General features: G+C 45.3%; 1 long non-coding RNA gene across 9 annotated transcripts in view; it reads left to right on the top strand.

Annotated features, from left to right (window-relative positions):
- The first annotated feature begins 2,312 nt into the window (after positions 1-2,312).
- The window catches only part of LOC106629302 (uncharacterized), a 133,896-nt gene continuing 121,749 nt past the window's right edge, over positions 2,313-14,459 (top strand). For 7 of the 9 annotated variants that reach the window (XR_012581644.1, XR_012581643.1, XR_001332550.3 and 4 more), the window contains exon 1: positions 2,317-2,453. This is a non-coding gene — a long non-coding RNA (uncharacterized LOC106629302). Of the gene's footprint in view, positions 2,454-9,935; positions 10,066-14,459 lie in introns of all 9 variants that reach the window. The other 2 variants (XR_012581647.1, XR_012581648.1) reach the window with 2 other exon arrangements.

Below are 14,459 nucleotides of genomic sequence, written 5' to 3'. Positions count from 1 at the left end.
CCCATGGAGTTTATAGGGAAGGTCAGTTGTCACATCTCATTTCTTTAACATTGTCCTTATTCTCTTTATTGCAAAGCAAAAGTGGGATCAAATGATGAGTCAATGTATGAGGGGAAAGAAGAGCAAAAATATTGGAGCAGCAATGTTTTAGATGTTGGCATTCAGTGCCTGTTAGATTTCTGCAGGAATGTGGACAAAGACACGGGAAGTAGGACATGAGCTCAAAGGGTGTGCACATGGAGCACTCAATTCTGCTGCAAACCAGAGCAGTCCCTGTTTGGCAGCTGAGCAGCTGCCTTTGGTCTCTGGAGAGCAATATTCCTGCTGGTAATTGAACTGTGGGTGTGCAGGCTGTCACTGAGCGGGGCAGGTCACAGAGGTGGGCACAGACCCATCCCAGCTGGGACCGCAGTGCAGGGAGCTGGGAGCACAGAGCTGCCCAGCCTCCCTGCACACGGGGCCAGCCAAGGCCTCAGGGCTCAGCCCTGGCTGCTCAGCGCTCACTGGGATGTGCTGGGAGCCTCCCAGGGAATGCCCAATGCCTGCTGGCTCACCCTGTGGGATGAGAGTGCTGCCAGTGCATCCCCAAGCTCATTCCCCTCAGGCACTCCCCTGCTAACTCCCCAGTGGGAATCAGGAGCAAGAGCTGCTGCTCCCAGGTTAGGGGACCGGGATGCAGATTTCAAACACTGCCACGTTTGTTGGTCTGGGGACCTGAAAAGAAGGGCTGGACCTTTCTTGGGAAGGAAGGGGATCAATCTTGTTTGGAATAGGTTGCAAAAGAATTTAGGAAGAGCTCCCTGCTAATTTCCTTACCTCTGTACCCTCCCACATCTTGCCTTCAGTCTTACACATTTTTGCATTTCTAGGCTTTTTAGAATGAGTTGTCTTAATATTAAAATACTTTCCAGAGCTGAAGGAGTTAACTGCTTACACTGAGGACAGCTCTCTCCTTTTTATTTTATCTTTAAAATATTTTTAATGACACTGTGAAAGCCACAGAGCTGATATTTAGCTGGTCCTAAGTAGTGAGACAGAAAGCCTCCAGTGCCAGGGGCCATCACTGACATTGCAAGGGCTGCAGAGGGAGATGGATTTGGTTCTTTGAGGAGAGGCACAGGTGATTTGCATCCTAATAGCACAAAACACATGGAAAAGGAGTGCTTAAAGGCTTTTATATGAGGAGTAACAGCCCCAACAGGATGGTTTAGTTGACCAAAACGAGGATGAGGTGCACTCCAGAGCAGGCACTGGTCAGGAGCACTGCCCATCTCTGTGCCGTGCAGACGTGTCATTTAGGGAACATCCTGGAGCTGAAAAGCAAGCAAAGGTGGATTATGCTAGTCTTCATTGCTGGGTTGCCTCCCCCAGCCCAGGGAATTATTTTTCTTATAGATAATAACCAATCATTCCCAAATGCATCACTTGAAAGGTCTTTAGGCTGCACGCCAGGATTCTGGAGCTAATAGGGAGCCCCGGGATGGGGATGGATGGGCTTGGTTGCAGCCTGGAGATATTTATGTGTGTGTACACACCGTATTTCAGACAGCCAAAGCAGCGTGCTCAGACTCAAATTTACCATGGAAAGGCTCTAAACCCATTTTCAAAGCGGCAACATAATTTAAAAGGCCTTGCAGTGCCTGAGATGACTCAAGCACCAGCCCTCCCTCCCCATGCCCGTGTCACTCACACCTCACCTTGACCGCAGGTGGCGGGATGTGACGGATCGGGGGGAAGGGACAGCAGGGGGTGGCGGCGGCTGTGACAGCGAGGGGACAGCGCTGGAGCACGGGAGGGGCTGCGGCCCGAGGCTCCGGAGAGCTCGGCACGGCTCGGAGGGGCGGGATGGAGTGCCGGGGACGGGGGGTGGCACGGGGCGTCCCCTTGCTGGGGTTGTTCCTGCCGGGGTGTCCCCTCCCGGGATGTCCCCTCTCGGGGTCCCAGCCGTGTCCCTGCCATCAGCCGGGGCTGTCCCCTTCAGGGGTGTCCCCTCTCGGGGCTGGCCCTTTGCCGGGTTGTCCCTCTCGGGTCCCAGCCGTGTCCCTGCCATCAGCCGGGGGTGTCCCTGCCGGGTTGTCCCTCTCGGGCGTCTCCTCCCGGGGCTGTCCCCTGTAGGGCTGTCCCTTTCAGGGTCCCAGCCGTGTCCTTGCCATCAGCCGGGGCTGTCCCCTTCAGGGGTGTCCCTGCCACCAGCCGGAGCTGTCCCCTCCCAGGGCTGTTCCTTTTAGGGTCCCAGCCGTGTCCCTGCCATCAGCCGGGGCCGCTCCCGGCGCTCCCAAGTTTCCGTCCAGGAGCGCTCGAGCTCCGCTGAGGGCAGAAGCGGTTTCTGTGCACAGCCGTGAGCGTCTGAGGGACTGCCTCTGTGGAAAGCATCTCCTGGCGCTGCAGAAAGTGGGACAGTCCTCCTCTGCCCGTTAGGTTGTTACTGTGAATGGATTGCGAAGACAAAAGCTGTAAGTCAGCCCTTTTTCCTTTGCTGTTTAATATATAAAATCTCTGCCGTGTGCGAGCCTGGTCTGTGCAGGATCCATTCCAGCGAAGGGAACTTGGCACACACACTGCAGTATCATCCCCCTGCTGCAGTAGATGTGCTGTAACAAAATGAAATTCATTGTCTGCTCCCGGCAGGAGCCCGTCCATCCATCTGCTACCTATCATTGTCTGTCTGTCTTAGGAATTTAAGCAGCCACCTTCCCCTGCGCCTGTCACAAGGAGGCAGCAATAATAGCAGCCTTTGACATGGCCAGCCCTTTTCTCTCTCCCTTTTCAAGTCTTTGTTAAAAGCAGGGATTTTCTGTGGGGAGAAAGAACAGACAGAAAGAGTGTTCATATTTTAAATGACTTCAGGGAAAAGGTTTTTCACACAGAAGAAAGATCCAAGGGACCTGATTTTCTCTGGGTGGGTCAGTCCCCACTGGGCCGCCTGGCTGGATGAACCTTTCTCCCAGCTGCAGGGGCCTTGGGCTCTGCCCCAGAGCTGCTGTGTGTGCACAGGGGGTGTTTTGCAAGGGAAATGAAGGCATTGACATAGCCACAGCTCCATCTGTGGATATTTTTGAAAAATGGACCTCCATTTCAGAGTGGTAACAGAGAAGGGGCCTTATTCCCAGCCCTGGTGTGCTCAGGGCTGCCCAATTGTCAGACAGCTGTGCCTCCCACCAGCTGCTGCTCATGTGTCACAGCTGGGCTGCAGCTACAGCCTGCAGGACATGGCTGCAGTGACCTGGCTGCAAGGGACAGCTTGCAGCTAACTTGAAGTCACCAAGTTATAGCCTTAATGGGAAAAGGAGTGTTCAGCTGCCATCACCCAAAGCAGTTGGGTGGTGAACTTGCAGGTGAACCTGCACTTCACCTTTGTGCTTTCCCAGACAGGCACCATCTCCCACTCCACTGCTTGTTGGTGGGATAGGGGGGGACTGGACTGCAGGGGTGCAGTGGGGAGTATCAGGGTGCCAAGGCATAAAAAAGAACTAGGAGACCAGAATTTAGAACTGAGGAAAAGCAAATGTCTTCTTGTCATTCCCCAGTCTCTATGGCAAACCCTCTTCTGGGTATGAATGGGGTTTTTTTGGATTCTCATCTAGGGGAACAGGAAGGTAGGGCTGCAAAGGTCAGAAACCAAGGTTTTCAGCTCTTTGTTCTCAGCAGGGATTCCTCCTGTGCCTCAGTGCTCCTCGGTACCCTGAGCCATGTGGGCTGTGAGCTTTGGAGGGGAAAAGGAGAAGCTGTCCTGGCAGTGTCTGTGGAACATGACCTACCCTGAGTGCCATTGCTTCAGCTCGCAGGGGGTCACCCTCAGCAGCTATTCTTGATCTGACAGTGAATTTCCTGGGTTGTTCTGACATTTCAGAGCTGGTTGTGTCACTTGAAAGTGAGCCTTGTTGCTGAATTTCACAGGCACAGAGCCTGCAGCGTGCTCTGCCCTGCTCTGAGCAGAGCCCTGCAGGGAGGCAGGGGCAGCACGGACACCCTGGGGAAGGGACAGAGGAGCCCTTCACTCCCTGTGTGGCCTGAACCCTCTGAAACCTTGCAGGCATCATGCAGGCAACAAAGCCTGCTAAAAATGTGGCATCCTAGAACAGTTGCCAGCTCCATGGGGAGGCTGATGGCAAAATGAATCTCTTGGGTTTGACTGCTGTGCTCTTGGAGCTTGAGACGCAGAACAGGACTCAGGACTCCTGGGTTTAAGTCCTGTAAAAATTTGGCTGCCTTTAGGCCTCATAAGAGACATTTAGTAACTTTTTGCCAGTTAAAAATTAAATATATGAATTATAGAAAATCCTAGTAGAAATTATGATGGTGGCTATTAAGTAAGCAGTTAATCTTGAAAACTGGAGCTTGAAAAGGTTAGAGAAACTTAGTCTGGAAGTGTACATATATGATAAATATTGGCCAGATAATAAAAAAAAAAAGCCTAAATAGGGAGCCTTGGGCTCCCTATTAAAACTAAAGACATTTATATGGAGGTTTGTTTCCTTTGTGAGGTGGTTGATCCTTAGGGTTGCTAAATGGTACTACATCAAACGAAAAGGTTGAGGCAGTTTGAAAAGACAATTCCACTCCAAAGAATCCAAGAAGAGTGCAGAATAATGCCAGTATTTTTCAGCCTGCTTTATAGAGATACATCACTTAAATACTGCATTGTGGCAAACAGACAGAATGGGTACCAGAGGGGACAAAAACACACTGAGCCCAGCTAATGCTCAGTTTGGTGAGGTATTTCCCTGCAGATATTTCACTTAGTCCCTCTGAGGAACAGCTCATCAATAAACAAGTTGGCAGCTTGGCTCTGGGTCCAGTTTTCAGAGGGCTCCTGAGATGGTTCTGGAAAACTGGGCTTAAGGAATTGCACAGCACAGGCAGCTGTGGGCAGGTGCAGTGAACACCTCATGGCAGGTCAAGCTGTGCTGCAGCTAGGTGCCCTCCTGGGCATTGCTTTGTGTCCTGGAGAAAAGCTCTGAATTGAGCCAGGCTTGCAGGGGTTAAGCCACCTTTGGAGTTCTGGAGCCAAGAACTTCATGGTTGTAGTGTCCCAGATTTCACTGCTCAGGAAATGTGTGGCTTTCTCCACAAGACCTTGATTCTCTCACTTATCTTTAGAAGATGCAGATCCCTATATAACAGATTCTAGGTCAGCTCTTGGCCAAAGCTGGAAACCCTTTTGCAAGACCAAGCCATCCTTCATGAGACCCTTTGGACATGTTCAATTCCCAGGCTACTAAATGTATGCAGTGACCCTCTCCATAGCAACCAGTGAAAATGTCAATAATCTCTGTTATAGGAAACCCTGGGAAATTCACCTAGGAGTGAATACAGATTTCACTGGTTTAAGCACTAAGACAAAAGCTTTTCAAGGATCAGCCATTCCACTGCCAAATGAAAACAGCTTGAAAAATATATTAAGGACATTTGAAGAGTTTTAGTAATAAAATAAAACATTTAATAAAGAATACTTTGCAGTTCTGTATTGTCTTTCAGCAGTGATTTAGCATCAGGGTGCTGCCTGGATATTGCAAAGAAAGGTTTACTAGGAACACAACAGGTAATAAATTAAAGAGATTAAATCTCATTCCCATGTGTATGTGTTAATAAAATATCCCCATAATACTCCTGGAATACAGGAAGTATAAAAGACAACAGTGAAAGTATAAAGTGGAAATAGAATGTTGTGAGTGACTAAACTAATCAGTGGATTAATGGACAGCCAGTGTGAGCAGAGTCCTGCTGGCAGCTCACACAGATCTCAGCAAAGCTCACTGTTGTATGTGGAGAATAAAACTGACCTTGGTATGAAGGGCTGCAAAATGTCTGAATGCACTTCCCTGAAATGCTGTGCATAAAATTAATTCCATCATTAATAAATGACCCATGCTTTCCATTCTTAGGAATCCAATTCACCTTCTGGCAACCTACTGACCAAGCAGCAGGATAGTTTCTGGAACAGGAGGGAAAGTAGAACTGCATTATATTGGTACCTGTTCTCTCAATACAGGGAGAGTAGGGGTAGATCTTTAGCAACATCAGTCTTTCAGAGGAGTTTGCCAGCAGAAAAAGTTTGGATACCTTAGTGCCTGCAGAAACCTAGCTCAAATGTGTTGTCCAAGTTAGTTGTTAGAGGATAGAAAGCTCATGCTTTGGCCTCTGACAGCCTTTACCCCTTGTTTTTTTGATTCCTCACACAATAAGTCAACTGGAAATTGTTCTGCTTGTCTCTGACAGCACTTTCTTAGCAGCCTGTGTTTTTGGGGCTTTCAAGCATTTGTGAATTGCTTCTATTCTTAACATTGCAATATATAGAACTGGAATGGGTGTCTTTCCAAATTAATCTTTGAAAGCACGGCTATGTTTTTCTTCATTTTCATCTATGTCCTTTTGGATAGATCGTGTCTGAAAAGATGGGCATGTGCACATGTACGTGTACACATGTATGTACAGACTCACAGACACATATTTAACACCCAATCTGTCCAAATGCAAGTTTTGAAAAATATCAAATCTATTACTCAGAGATCATAAGAGGATTGAAATTATAAGGCTTTTTTAAACATATGTTATTTTGAGTTCAATGTATACTTGCTTCAAGCTGCTCTGTGCAACCATGGAGATGAGAAAAGTACTTTCAGAAAATGAAAGCCGGAAATTTTTGAACAGGATAATTCTAGTAGCTGGGGCTGTAAGTGGCTTATTAAGAAGTCTTGGAACTTTGACTGATATGGCAAATTTGACAACAGTGAATAAGAAAGAGATTTGCAGAGTGCAGTTGTGTGACCCTGGTTACCTGTCAGCTGGCAGGATGCAAATTCCCCTGTACAGCTACGAGCTGGCTTCATTTCTTATGTCTCGTTCTCCTGTTCATTACCTTCTAGTCCTTAGATAATGGAAAAGATGAAAGCTGGCACATTTTCTCCTTTTGAAAGACTCATGTGCAAGGGTAATTCACTGGTGAATGAAGGAGGATAACCTGGAACAAAACAAGACCAAAGTCCTGATATTTCACTGGGGTCTGACCACAGACACCTCGTTATGTCAGCAACTCCAGGGCATGCCAGGCTAGGAAAATTGGACAAACATGGGTTAGAGAACTCAAGGAGAGGGATGGGATTTTAAAGAAAGGGTGTCTAGAATTAACATCAGAGTCTGTCAAATGCTGGAGAAATCTAATCAAGTATGTAGAAAGAGAGAGAGGCTGAGATTTAGCATTTAAGGAGCGGTTTTCCTTTGACTGTTGGGAGAGGATTGGGGTGTGAATGCTCACATCAATCCAGAGAGCATCCCCACTGCAGCAAGCAAGGCAAAGCACAGGCATTCATGAAGTGCGTCTTACCTTGAATTGTTCTTTTTATTTAGTGCCAGGCAATGAGGAATTGTGTTTAGAAACCTTCAAGTCAAAGGTTCCTGAATAGTTATGCTCTGAAGTTCTGGAGGATAATGATCTAGCAAAATGTAACCTTCAGCCAGTGGTGAATTGGAGGAATCAGGGTGTGTTCAGGCTGTCTAGTCCTGTTTCTGCAAAGCAAGGAGAGCAGTCTCCAGAAAATATTCCCAAGAGAACAGGTTGGGGCTTCTCAAGGAAGGAAAGCAAACCCATGTCCCTACCAAGGTGGCATCTTGGGCTCCCAGCCAGTGCTGACAGCTCTGTGGGTGACTTGGTGGCTGTGCCAGCTCCACACCAGCTCAACACTGCTGCTGGGAAGGCTCCTGCCGAGCCAGAGTGCAATGGTGCTGAAAGCACCAGCTCGCTATGAATATATAAGTACCTCGCTGCATTCAATTAGCAGAAAATTTGGTTTGTCTCAGTGCTGAACAATTGCAATGTGGAGAAATTTAATTTTATGGTGGCTGAGATCCTTTTGTATGAAATGACAAACTAAGGAAGCTCCAGCAGTACAGTTATCTATCATTAAGCTATTTTACAATTCCTGCTACTACATAAATGGCATAGTGAAAAAAATCCCTTATTAGTTTCGACAGCAACAGTTCTCTTTCCTTAACATTAAAGGATTGAAATTAGTAGTACAGTCCTTTCACTGCCTGGTCATGATGGAAATTCTTCCTCTCAGTTAATATCAGATAATTTCACCAAAAGCCATGTTTCTGCATGTTGGGCTCATCGGGCACTCCCTGGCCCCTTTTCATGGCGAAGGGAAGGATGGAAGTTGCATCCAGTCTCTGTTTCCATGACATTGACTGGGAGAGCTTCAGTGTCAGTGGAAGAATTATAAAATGAAAGGCCTCAGGTGGGGCAGATTGGCTTTGGGAGCTGAAGATGCCATAAAATTTTCTCATTCTTCTGGTTCAGCTGTTCTGTCTCTGGAAAGTACTTTGTTTCAGCCCTGTAGCTCTGGAAGAAAATATACCCTTTTGCTTCAGGGCTTCAGCAAATGTATGAAAAACCAGCTTTCAGTGCAGTTCATTCCATTAATGATTCTTCTAAAGTGATTGGTGCTGACTACCTTCCTCAGCACTTACATTTGTTGTTGTTAAAGACAGGATAATGTTTCGTGGTTATCTTTTTTCAATAGTACTACAGTGAATGTGGTGCACCCAGGCAGGGGGAATGATGAGGAGACAGGAAGATTTTCCCAGCACCTTGTAAGTTGCTTTTATAAGTAAGAGGTATTACCCTGAGCACCAACATCTGAAAGGAGAAATTTCATTTTTCTTCACTTGTCACTCTGTGAACAGTAAACAGCTCTGATCACCACTAATGGCTTCTCCCTTTTGAAAATCTTATCTTTAAAAAGAGGTCATGGACATCAGTCCAGGCTGAAAACTTTGGATCTAAAGTCTGCTCTCTGTGTCATAAGTTCTGGCTTTTTTTCCTTATCCTCAATGGACCAGCCTCAAAGTTTGTCCTCAGAAGCTGCTGCAGATCTCAGGCTCCCCTGACAGCAGCAGTCGTGCAGAGCTGGTGTCCATCCCCAGCCAGAGGAAGGACAGAGGATCAGAAGGCTGTGCCCTGGAGGTCACATCTGCAGGACAGGGGGAAAGACATCAGAAAGGCTCTGTGGGGTGTATCTGTGTAGGTGGAGTTTGTTCTTGCTCTGATATCCAGCATTTAGAAACGCTATTCCAAAGACAGCTTGTGCAGAAATACAAGCAAGGCAAAACCTGCCTTGAGCTAAAACTTTTCAAAAAAAGAGGTCAGAGGTGATGTTCTCAGAGTTCAAATGGGAAAGAGATTTTTTGAGAACAAAGGCATCACTATCTGAGCAGATGTAATATTTGGTGATTGGAAGCTGAAGACATAAATTCCTGGTTAAATGAAAAATGTAAGCTCATCAGGGAGGCTAATTCAAAATTTATCTGAAGATGAGGGGAGCCTTAAGTATTGGAAGTTTTACATGAGCTCAATTATGAGACAGTGTCTGGTCATGGCTATTCTGGGTGATTTTCCCTTTTTGCTGGGCTGCACATTGGGGCAGGTGATCACAACAATTTCTTATGAGAGACTTGTGCTGGTTGTTTTTATGGTGCAACAGCTCTGTGAAGAAATCTTTGAGTCACTGTGGCTCTTGACAGAGCTATTCTGCAAAGCAGGGAATGCACTTTAAATGTGCACTGAAGAACAATGAAGGTGCCTTGTTGGCAGTGCCTGATATATTAGTCTTTGATAAGGGATGCAGATCCCTTAAATTATTTAGATGAAGAGGGACGTTGAGTTTGTCTGAATGTCAAATCTCCCGGGTGAGAGCCGATTCGTTTATAAAAAGAACTCACTTAGTGTGTCTGGAGGGAATATTGATTAAAGGAAATGTTGGGAAGGAGATACAACACAGGACAGGGTGGGAGATGACCGACAGATTAACACAGGTTAATTCTGAAAGGGAACAAGGGATGTGTTCCAAATAATGAGCAGGGATGGAGGAAAAGAGGGGAAGCTTGCAGAGCTACTAAATATGTCATTCATGTCTTGGACCTGTTTTCCTTCATAGATGTGACACCACTGAGAAATTAACTGGAAAATTCCAGAATTGGGAGGGCTTTTTGAGAATAAGCCACAAGGACCTTCCCAGACTAGGCTTGAGTCCTTATGGAAGACCTGCTCTTGGAAAGCAAGATGAGGTAAAGTGTGGGGTTGGGTGCAAGAGAGAGGAAAATGTGAGGATGCAGAATATATGCCATGATATTTTGGAGAAACTCAGCTAGCCTGCAAACCTAACTTGCATAATTCTATTAAGTGTAGGCTCAAAATACCTCAAAAGTCCCCCTTGTTTATCCATCCCACACTTTCCTGGCAGGCTGGGAAGTGCTGGCAAACTGGGGTTGGGCAGCTGGGGTGTAAAGGGGTTTAACCCATGTCAGCCAGCTGATGATTTTATGAGCTCTGAGTTAGAGCCCAGACAATCCATGCAGAAGGTGGCACTGGTGCTGTTGAGTTCTGAGAAAGGGGAATTTCTGGTTGTGTTTCACTTGTGCTTTTGGACAACACTGGTTTATTACCTTCCTCCAAAAAAGGCAATAAATGGCTCATATGGCCATCTATGGCATGGCCATATGGCTCATCTATGACATGCAGGACAGACAACAGGCTTTGTATGCTTGTTTGGTTCTTCTTTCCCATATTTCACGATTTCTGAAATTTGAGAGCTCTAAGAAGTGTGTTTCTTAATAGTTCAATGGAAATCTCTATTTCCAAGCAACGCTACAGACGATCAAACTAAGAAATTTTAAATAGTTGAAATTTAAAATTTTTAGTGGAGGAGGGAAATTTCCCCTCTGGAATTCCCTATTTAGTTTTCCTTCGAGCCATTTCTAGGCATTCCTAAATTTTCATTGCTGGAAGATATATTTGTAAAAGTATTCCTATGTGAATAGGGACCATGGGAAATAACCCCAGGCAAAGGGAAATAACCCTTTCCTCTCTGAGCACTCCATACTGTGTTGTCACAAATATGCAAAGGAAAGTCTGAACCTTCAGTTCCCTGCAGGAATAACTGCAAGGCTGAGACATTAGTCTTTTAGCCAGCACAAGCTTGAGATCTGTTGTCTTTTCTGTGGGTTTGTGTGGACATGGATGCATTTGTGATCCTGTGTATCATTTGTGCAGTTTTACAGTAAGAATGTATTTTACTTCTTCTGCAGAGCAGCACCTGTCCCTGCGTGGAGAGAGTAACCTTTTTGTGAATTACTTTGGAGATTTTCAAGCTGTGGTCCATGGAACCCTGTCGATCTAAAGATTAGGTTTTACAAGCCCATGGAAAATAACTTGGGAAAACAAAAGCTTCCCATCTGTAGACTCAAATTTGTGGCCCCAGGGGGCCACATTTCCATCTGAACATTTGTAGGAGTTTACAGATGTACAGAATTTGGAAACTTCTCATGCAGAACGATCAAAATGAAAGTTTGCAGAAGCTGCTTTAGGAGACTTGCTAGAAAACCCTCAAACCCCAAGCTCTGAAAAGTTCTGGTTTACGTTTTTGGTGAAACCAGGATGGCTGCTGTGTAACAGTGGCCTAATGAGTAAAAGGACAAACACAGGAACCAAAATGCTCTCTAAGGTCTATTCAAGGAATGAAAGACCTCTTGATAAATATGAATGATGGATAAAAGAGCTTCTGCGATCAAGGTCTGATTGAGCAGAATATGTGGTCTGTTCTAAATCCCTTCTGTTAAAAAAGCCAAACAAGCAATTTGCCTCAAAAAAAAGGGAAACTTGCAACATTTTGTTGCTACTTGTAATAATTTACTGAACTGCGTTTTTGGTTACAGTGAGGTTTGTTGGTTACTGTAGGTAAAGTTAGATTCACATTTAAGGGACTGGTTCTTAAAATCTAAAAAAAAAAACAACCCCAAAACAACACCAAAAGCCACAGCAGAGCTGAAAGAACCTTCCAGAACATTTTTCACCTTCCAGAACAGCAGCTTGAGGAAGGTCATGTCACCAGTGTTTGAGCATGATGGAGAGGGTGTTCAGCTGTGCTGTCAGGATTGTCTTTGTTGTGGGGTGCACTCCCAGTATATAAAACATCATTACTGGAGGATCTTGGTGATGGAATACAGGTACTTGCCCTCCTGTGGAACAATGCATTGCTCACAGCTATACCTTTAGTGATTAAGGTGTGGGATGTAATGTCTGTATGTGCATCATCCCTCTGGTTTTGTGAACAGACAAATATTCTGGTCTGTGCATTCTGATATTTCATATACGTTAGCATAAATCTTCAATAACTCAAGAGATCTAATGCTTATCTTTGTGATGAAGGGTGGATTTGCTGTATAGATATTTATGAAGTTAGTTTGTTTTTACATCATTTTGACAAAGGAATCAATTACAGTGAAATTGCTTTTTGTGTGTTTCTTGTTACCTGCAGGGTGTATTTTCAGGGAGCAATATCACATCCTAACTAGGTGGATAAGCAGACAAGCATATTTCTAAACAGGATAAATGAGCCCTGGTGAAGCACTGAACTAACATTACATTCCTGCTTGTACCCAGCTAATTCACTGCATCACACAATCTATCTCCAGATGTATGATGAGATTTTTGGAGGCATCCATAGAAGCAATTCAGTAGGCAATGTACACAAATTTCCAGCTGAGTCTAGGTGCTTAAGTGTTATTAAGACCTTTGAAAATTGCCTTTGATATTCTGTACAAAAAGTCAAAGAGGGTATTTTTACTTTTGATTAAAAATTGACTGAGCAGGTGTAAAGATATATTGCTATTAGCTGAAGGGGAAACATTTTCTAGAAAAGCATACCAAGTCTTCCTTTGGTTTTTATTTATTATTCATCTTAAAGGTTGCAAGAATAGATGGAAGGGGATGGATGGAATAGATGGATAGAGGAAGAATGTGGTTTTTTATTACCTGAATTTAAATAGATTGCCCTATTCTTCCCACCTTGAAAAGCTGTTAGCTAGCAATGCCAGGAGGGGCCCTGGGACCTTTGCTCTTCTTTTCCTGAGTGTCTGTAACACAGTCCCTAAATGCCTGCTTCACTCATCAGAAAACCAGTTTGATTAAAGCAGTGGGGGAAAGGCAGAGCAGGGAACACAGATTTTCTTATTTCAGCTTCACATTGCCCTCCACATCTGCCAGACAAGGCCACCGATTTGTGACTTCCAGGGACACCAGGAGGAGCTGGCAGCTGATCTGGAATATCTTTAAGAGGGGGTTGTGTTGTGGCGTCACATGAGGACAAGGGAGGATGACCTGGTGAGGGTGTCATTGACACAGAGGGGTTTGTGTGGCTCTATGGTCTGAATCCCAAGGTTGAGAAGGTTTATGCCTCCAAAACCTCTTGTTTTACAACAACCATTAGAAGCCAGGTCTTCTTACCATTGAAAATTTCCATTCTTATTTGCATTTTGCCATGTTCATGGATATCAGTGTCATGGCACCTATGAAAAGTGACTCAGTCCTCCTCTAGAAAAACATACCAGGATATTTTGATCCCTCTCCAACCCTGAGTCAGGGTCATTCTGGTTTTCTGTATCTGTCATCTGTATTCTGTATCTCCCAGCATCTGACTGTACTTCCCAACACACCATTTTCCCTTCATTGAACTGTTCCACAGACACAATGTGCCACCTTCACCCCATCCCTATCTGGTGAGATGAACTCCTCCGGCCCACTCTGGGAAACTGGGTTCCCATGTGCAATATGGAAATCCAGCAAGGAGTCAAGGTCTTACCTAAGGCTTTTCTTATGTACAACTGCTTTATTCTTAGAAAGCACTAAGGGAGTTATAAATGTGGTGTGTGAGGGAAATAACCAGTTTTAAATACAGTCCTCCACCCTGTCTCTGAATTGCATTTCCAACTGCTGCCTATAGGTGCAGTTCTGTGATTCCTCCTGATTTTTCATCTGCCTAGTTAACATTATTGTATGTTAATGGGATGACCCAAACTAACTGTTTTTAAAGCTCTTTTATTTTCTCTCTGATCCTGCTGTGTGCTTGCTTGCAAAAATGAAATTTCAGCTTTCTCCTGTTTTGTGTGGAAGTGTGGGTGGCTGAGAAGCAAGTGGCTCCATCTCAGCACCTCAGGCATGCAAGAACCAGAACAGGTGGATGGCAATGGCATTTGAGCACAGATGAGTAGTAGCAGGTAGTCCCTGGTGTTTTGCCAGACTAGCATCATCCTTTAGGGACATGAGAAAAAAAATAAATCACACAATCTACCTGCTCTCCAAATGTCAGCCAGAACCTAGCATGGACGCAGGTGTGCCAGCAGAGAGAGATTCCACCAGCTGCTGTGTGAGGAATGGGCCTCATTAATAACTGGTGTGGTGTTCCTGCAGAGGCTCAGGATCAGCAGGGCTGTGAAGGTGGGAACTGAGCAGAGGTCAGCCCAGGACAGGGCTGATCACCCTGCAGAAGCAGTGAAATGGGGGTTCCTCTGTATTTTACCAGACCATGTGGATATCTGAGGTAAGGCAATGCCTTATTCTCTTGAAACCTCAGTTCAGCCCTTACATCCAGTACTAAATGAATATTTTAAAATCTTATTTTTGT

Source organism: Zonotrichia albicollis, chromosome 9, assembly GCF_047830755.1.
Source record: "Zonotrichia albicollis isolate bZonAlb1 chromosome 9, bZonAlb1.hap1, whole genome shotgun sequence".
Taxonomy (NCBI): domain Eukaryota; kingdom Metazoa; phylum Chordata; class Aves; order Passeriformes; family Passerellidae; genus Zonotrichia; species Zonotrichia albicollis.
This window is presented reverse-complemented; position numbering and strand designations above follow the sequence as displayed.